The sequence below is a fragment of the Choristoneura fumiferana genome, chromosome 14 (genome assembly GCF_025370935.1).
Source record: "Choristoneura fumiferana chromosome 14, NRCan_CFum_1, whole genome shotgun sequence".
NCBI classification, from domain to species: Eukaryota; Metazoa; Arthropoda; class Insecta; order Lepidoptera; family Tortricidae; genus Choristoneura; species Choristoneura fumiferana.
This window is the reverse complement of record NC_133485.1, coordinates 2,890,297-2,898,086: the sequence shown is the minus strand read 5'-3', so window position 1 is coordinate 2,898,086 and position 7,790 is coordinate 2,890,297. Positions and strand designations below refer to the sequence as shown.

At 38.0% G+C, this 7,790-nt stretch overlaps 1 long non-coding RNA gene across 1 annotated transcript; it reads left to right on the top strand.

Moving 5' to 3' along the window:
- Nucleotides 1-1,878: 1,878 nt before the first annotated feature.
- LOC141434627 (uncharacterized) lies at nt 1,879-5,721 on the top strand. The gene is made up of 3 exons (XR_012452072.1): nt 1,879-2,028; nt 3,508-4,540; nt 5,511-5,721. It is a non-coding gene; the product is annotated as an uncharacterized lncRNA (long non-coding RNA).
- Nucleotides 5,722-7,790: the final 2,069 nt, after the last annotated feature.

Below are 7,790 nucleotides of genomic sequence, written 5' to 3'. Positions count from 1 at the left end.
GGTAAATACTCACACAGCACTTTAGGGAACCTGTTCGTTGTTAAATGGCAACACGCTTTCACGATAGTTTTTAAAACTACACAATTCATTGAACTTGATGCCAATAAAAAAAACTAAATGTGTCAATGACTGTTCATATACAATTTGCAATTTTGGATATTTTGAAGTTACATGTAGACCTTGCATGGTGCGAAAGAACATGAAAAGAAAACACATAAAGTGATACCAACAATTTGGCCTCCTGTTTTGTCTTCTAGCGTACTTTAAGGAAGTCTTGTAGGCTTTTTTAAATCTCGATTTAAGGCTGACAGTTCGTGTATGGATCTGACAGGACTTAAGACCACTTAAACCTAGATTAAAGAGCCTGCAAGTGGACGTAAAAGAAGCAGCTGTTATTCCTATAATTTCTAGACTCAACACCGTTTTTGTAGAATAGAATAAAATTGTTAGACTACTTAATGTTGTCTTCAGTTTCATGAAGATGTATGTTATAGGCGACACGAAGCAAAGCTAGTGACGAGAAATACCTTATTTTTTTTAGGTTAATAGTAGATATCGTCTTAAAAATCGTTATATTAAGCATATTTTGATTTTGCACGAAGTTCCAGTCTCATAGCTTTGCATCGCATCGCGCACGTGTAGTAACTTCTTTTTTTACTAATTGCTCTAATCTAACCTCTTTGTAAATTTTAAACCTCTATTATGGCCTATCTATGGTAAAACAAGCAATAATCATGTAAATAAAATCCTTTCTATCGTAACAATCGCAATGCTTTTGTAATTGAGAGTGGCACTCGTGTTGTGCACAGGTAACTATTTGTTTCAAGTGTTGCCAAAGCAAGTTTCAATGTTTTTCGAACATGGCAATGTAAAATTATGACGTTTGGGGTGTAGAATTTTAAACAATTTTATTTCACGACGAAACCTAATTTAGTGAAAAAGACTGAGATTGTTCTAACGAAAATGAATAACGAGAGCGACGGCGGGCGAATAAAAGTGCAGATATATTGTATCATTCAGTCACATAGAATTAAATATTTAAATGCATAGTGATTACGATCATGTTATATATTTAAAATAAAATTTAAATTTAAAATAGATTGTTTTGTTTTCTTTACTCCAAGGTACTATAAGACCACCGAACTGTGTTTAGGTTGCGTTTCTACGAGAGATGTGCGAAGAAGCGTTTCTATCGATTCATGACAATCACGTTCATCGCAACACACCCTCGCGCATCTCTGGTGGAAACACAGACTTAAGAGAACGAAACCAGGTGACCGAGCTTGCATCTCTTAAACATAAAATTTGCTTTCTGCCAAATTAAGTTTGCACGCGTAAGTTTACATCTATGGACGCGGAATCGACAAAAGCCGATAAAAAAAGCTTTGTCTCGCAAAAATCGATCAAAAATTTGTACATTTGTAATTTTGACAAATAAAACGCATTTTTAATATTAAATCTGACCACACGTTGGATTTAATCGTTGGAGCCATCGGTATAATCACAATAAAATAAAACTACTATTGACACAGGATGGTACGTTCGGCATAAACAATGTAAACTCCAATTCAATAGAATCTGACAATCCTGTAGACATTTCCAGCCTACTAATATAAACACCGGGCTGCCTAAGGCTTTGTGATGTGACTATTATTCTTTTTTGATTCCTTTTAGATGATAATTGCAACAACAGGGACATATATAATCAAGTGTGCCCACGATAGGGTGTCTTAAATATGTAGAAAATTGTCAGATTCTATTGAATTGTACTTTAAGATAAAATTTAGCTATGATTAAAATCAATGAACACTTTTTTGAACTACCCGCATCATGTTTCATAATTTTTTCGTACCTGTTTGCTTCGCTTAGTAACATAAACAATGCGGACTAGTAATGTGACTTTATTGCGACATCCATTTATAATCGATCCGTCCGATAGGTAATAAACTAAATATTCAATCTTGTAAGACCTAATAAGGAAACAAGACGAGAAGATTAAGTGGTCAGAATGTCTTCAAAAATGAGTCTGTAAGTAAAGAATTTTATTTTATCTGTTAGATTAATGAGATAAATATAAGTACAGGAGACTGGCTATTTAAATATTTAAGGTCGCGGGTGAGCAAAGTAATTTTTTCAGTTCATTGATATGGACCTCCGCTAAGTAATGTCCGATTTAATAATACTACCTGTGCTGCTTACTTTGTGTTGTTGTGGTGCTCAATAAAGAGTTATTGTATTATTTAGATACTTATAACAATTCCGTAAGTTGTTCGCTTTTTAGGGTTCCGTAGCCAACTAGGAACCCCTTTGAATATTTTTTAGGGTAGACGTAGTGGGGGTGATTTTTTTTCTCGGATAACCCTATATTGTGGGGTATCGTTGGATAGGTCTTAAAACCATTGGGGAGTTGCTAAAGCAATTTTTCGATTCACTGATTTGTTTGCAAAATCTTTAACTTTAAAGTGCAAATTCCGCCGTGCCACCAAGTAACAATAGTTTTAGTGCGAGTTTTAGTCTTAGTTTTAGGTAGTACTTATGGAGCCAAAATACTTAAACCTTTCGTTCTTCCTTTCTTTAAATTTTCATCAAAATCGAGCTTCCCCCCCCCCCTCTTCTAAAATCTAAACCGGTGGGTAGAAAATGGAAAATGGTACTGAATGGTAGTAAGTATATCAAACTTTCAAGGAAAACTATAACGGCTAAGTTTGCTTGAGAATTATTAGTAGTTTAAGAGTAAATAGCAGCCTAACTTGGAAGGTTCGGTATCCTCAGAAAAATATTACTTATTTTTTTTTTCGTAATGGCTACGGAACCCTATTTTGGGCATGTCCGACACGCTCTTGGCCGGTTTTTCTGTGTATCGAATATGTGTAAATAAATGTCTCTCTCTCTCTCTCTCTCTCTCTCTCTTTTAATTTCTACAGTCCACAATAATGTACATATACGTAACTTTCTGTAAAATGTGTCCAAAAAGCCGGCAGCTTTTCCTCATTAAGTAGCGGAGTGGTTCGACCAGTAGGGGGGCTACTACAAAATTCGAAAATCGAAGTTCATATCGTACTGTCCCGCTGACGCTAATATTATTTATTACGAGAGTGACAGGGGCGGTACGATCCGAATTTCGTAGTAGCCCCCCAGATGAGACCGAATATTCTTATGGTTCACATGGCGAGGCAAAGGGGTCGACACGGTCGCATTCCTTGCTAAAACCGCCCCATCCTTCAGAGAAACAAAGACACACCTACCATCCAGCCTCTTGCCATTTTGTGATTTTGTCCAAACCAAAAATACGAAGACGTTCGTCTTGGCAGCCAAGGATTATATCTTTTTGTCTGCTGTTTGATGAAACATTTTGATCTGCCTTATTAAACCGACACAGTAATACATGCTCAGACTTTAAAATAGATCTATGATTTTGAGCTATATTCGAGCATATTTTGGAAGAACTTCCTACCTCAAGAATGGCAGCTGTAGCACACTGCTATAGTAAGTTATTTTTCTTTACAGGCATGTCACACGTGTAAAGAAAGGTCCAACCTTGAGAATTAATTTGACGGCATCATGTTATGGTTTAGGTGAGGCTAATTCTGCTACATTTGTGATAGACAACTTGGCGCATGTCAGTCTCAAAGTGAAATCTTTTGGACTTATTGGTGACCGTATGTACGTTAGTATGTTAGCAATTAAGCATGTATTGGCCAAAAATGATGCAATCAGCATGAATGTAACTTGCAGTGCTCTTAAGTATGCAAAGAAATGGACCTGCACTGATTTTATGAATACTTGGAAAGATATTGGTGTGAAAGTGGGTAGGCGGTTGCAGATAACAAATGAAACCATTTATTTATTACAGATAGAAATTATAATAACCGTGCGTACAATGACTAAACCTGCATTCCCCAAGCTTTATGAGGACAATGAGCTGACTGATTTTACACTGAGCACAGCTGATGGCAAAGTGGCTGTGCATAAAGCTTGCTTGGCGGCGCATAGTCCAGTGTTCAAAGTAATGTTCACTGGCACATGGAAGGAGGCAAAGGAAAACTTTGTGGAGATAAAAAACTACACCCTGCAGACCATTCAGCACTTAAAAGATTTCCTGTACTTGGGAACATTACCTGATGAAGGGCTGCGCCCATTGATAGCTCTTGCAGCGCAATATTCAATAAATGATCTTATAAAGGAATGTGCCTGGAAGCTTGCAGAAACTGTTCAGCCTGCAGATTTGTTCTCTCTGCATGAATTTGCCTGCGCAAATAACATATCAGAATTGAGTTGCGCCATTTCACAACTGACTCTGGACGGTGTTATTCATTTAGGCCATCAAAAAAGGAAGAATAATAAGAATAAAATTAAATTAAATGTTAAGAAACAAGCAGAGGACCAGTAAAGCATACTTTTCTGTCCGCAGTGATTTCTTGCAATGGTAATTTGTTTTATTTTTTAGCAACATCACTGATGTATGTTCCTATAGTATCGTAGGAGCGCGCGCGCGGTCGTCACGCCATTGGCTTGTTAGTTACCTTCACTAGCCACTCGGGTAGGTATGTATTATAAGACCGACAAATCATAATACCTACAGTTGAAATGTCGACGCATAACACATCGAAATTCAGAATACCGAATGTACAAAATACCGACAACCGATACACCGAAGGTCGAAATATCTATTTTTAAATGACCGAAAGTACAAAATCCCGAAAATGGGGTATGTATTATAATACCGAAAAATCATATTACCTACAGTTGAAATATCGACACTTAACAAATCGAAATTCAGAAAACCGAAAGTACAAAATACCGAAAGTAAAAAAAAGTTTGATATGTGCGAGCGAGCGAAGCGAGCGAGCAAGACGGTTCGAGGCAAAAGCGACTTGGATAGGTTAGGTTCAGAAGGCTAAGGCGGGAGCGAAGCGGAGCGTAGCTCCCGCCTTAGCCTTCGATGTTAGGTTTTTTTTATAGCAGCCCGGATAATATTGCTTCACAAATGATCTTTGCTGTTGAATCTTATCCAACCTACTTTCTTAGTGGCAGTTAAGTATCTTGCCTGCTATAAAAAAAACCTAACATCGAAGGCTAAGGCGGGGACTACGCTCCGCTTCGTTCCCGCCTTAGCCTTCTGAACCTAACCTTTCCGAGTCGCTTCTGCTGCGAACCGTCTTGCTCGCTCGCTTCGCTCGCTCGCACACATCTTTTCCTGCTATATTTGTTTCGTCTTTGGTATAACGGCAGTTTCGGTATTTTGATTTTCGATATATTGATTGTCGATTATTTTACTTGTAGTGATTATGACTGTTCGGCATTATGAGTTTTCGACCTTTCGAGTGTAGGTATTTGATCTTCGGGATTGTAGTCTTCGGGTTTTAGGCTGCCGGTCAAATGTACTTTCGGGATTTCAAACTTTCGGTCATATATCCATTCGACGTTTTAATATTCGGCCTTCCGTCCATAGGTCTTGTGAAATTCGGTCTTTCGTTTATCGGTATTATAATACATACCCAGCCACTCAGAGCTCTTTTTACGTGCGTTGACTTATAACTTCAGTCCCTTATTTTCGCATAGTAGTGTGCTTAAGTATAAATGCTAAATATGATTTGGTCCTTTCTTTAAAATTAGTGCATGAAGAGGTACTTACCAACATTTTATTTTATTGTTTTATTTTTTCTTGAGTTTTAACCTAACTGTTGATAATTGTTTTTCTTAAGTTAAGTACCTACTCATGCCCATTTGCAATAGGTAGATATGTCTAATGAACGGAATATTCTACTTGCTTGCTTTGTCTGACCGACTATGATGGTGTAGCATATATCTGCTTAATTGTATTACTTAATTTAACTCAATTAAAATAGGTAAAAATGTAACTTACGTTCAATTAAAAACCGATTAAATAATTATTTTTTTGTAATATAAATCTATGTAAAGTATCGATTGTTGTTTTCTTTATTAGAACAAAAGTTACCATAACAGCATCGACATCTATGTACTTACCTTAGATTTTTTTGTAGGTATGTATGTCGGCTGCTTAACAGTTTCGATTCATTCATGGTTACATTACATAGGTTACTTTGCAATTTGCTACGAGATACAGATCGTGATATACAGCTTGCCCGTAAAGAGTAGAAATTAAAAAGTGGCAACACTGTAGTATCCTCCCTTTTTTTGCTCCCTGGTTTGAAAGGGATGACACTACAGAGTACTCACTTTTTAATTTCTACTCTTTACGGGCAAGCTGCATATCACGATCTGTATCTACTTTATATGGGCAAGCTTGTAGATCGTGATGAGCTCCCGGTATTTATTCGACGCAGTTGCATGCATCATGACCACGGGTAGACATTAAAGGTAATCCGGTCTACATCCCGTAACAAATGAATGAAAACATTCTGGGCTCCGGCTGGATTCTTTTCAGAAGGATGCAATGCATCTTGCATCTGTATATATAGAAGTGCATTTATAGGTTTCATTCTGTATCTTAGTCTTCTTGTATAATGTCCGTAAGGCTGCGTTTCAACCAGAAGGGCTACCGTCCCGCCGTTGCTTATATTATTTAATACGAGAGTGGGACAGACGGTACGATATGAACTTCGAATTTCGTAGTAGCCCTGCAGAGTGCGACGACTGAAATTGTGAATGTGCTTTAAGTGTTTTTTTTTTATTTGTGGCAGTCTATAACTTGTGGCGGACTATGTTTGCGACAGATAGGCGGACATTTCCGAGCACACCGGAGTGGGGCCTTAGCCGTTTGTCGCTTACCGGCAGGGCTACTACGAAACTCTAAACTCGAAGTTCGTGTCGTGCGGTCCCTGACACGAACTTCGAGTTTCGTAGTAGCCCTGGCTGTTATTCCCGTACCGTACATTACCAGCCACCAGGGTTGCCGACCGTAATACGGTAAAATTTCCAAACCTATTGTCGAAATTCCCACGTTTGGGGAAAGAAAAATGATAATTCCTCACATATTCCCCACAGAAATAATAAAACAACCAAAAATGTAGGTACCTATACTTACCTGAACAAAGTAGATAAAATTCGATCGTTGTGATAATGCATTTCTGACGTTATCACAATATCTACTTTCTAATACATTGATACCGATTGATTCTGATTCATTGATTCCGTACCTAAATACATTGATATACATTCAGTTACATTGTTTATTGAATTACAACCGCATGCTCTCGGCGGCCGGTCTTTAAGTTTATTAATTAGTATTTATTCTCTTCTTCTTCGTCGTTTCACTCTTGACAGAATGGTCGTGGTCATCATCAAATTTTTCCACCCACCGGTTTAGATTTTAGAGGGGGGGGGGACGCTCTATTTTAATGAAAATTTTCACCTTAAAGTTGAATATTTTGCAAACAAATCACTGAATCGAAAAATGGTTTTAGCAACTCCCTAATGATTTAAAAGACCTATCCAACGATACCCCACACTACAAGGTTGAACGAGAAAAAAAAATCACCCCCACTTTACGTCTACCTACACAAAAAATTTTTTTTTGACATTTTTATTGTTTTATTTTGTCGGCATAGTTTACATACATTTTTATAAAGCAAAGCCGCGAACGGACGGACAGACAGACAGACAGGTTCCGTTTTTGCCATTTTGGCTCCGGAACCCTAAAAAGGAACAGTACACCGTCTTCATACAAACGGCCGTAACGCGAGTACGCGCCACGAATTCTTAGCATACCTCGGCAACCATCAGTCGCGAGTGCTCCGCGGTTACGTACGGACCAGGGGGGGACAGTCGCCTATACCGTACTAATTCATGTCGATAGCGCCGCCATC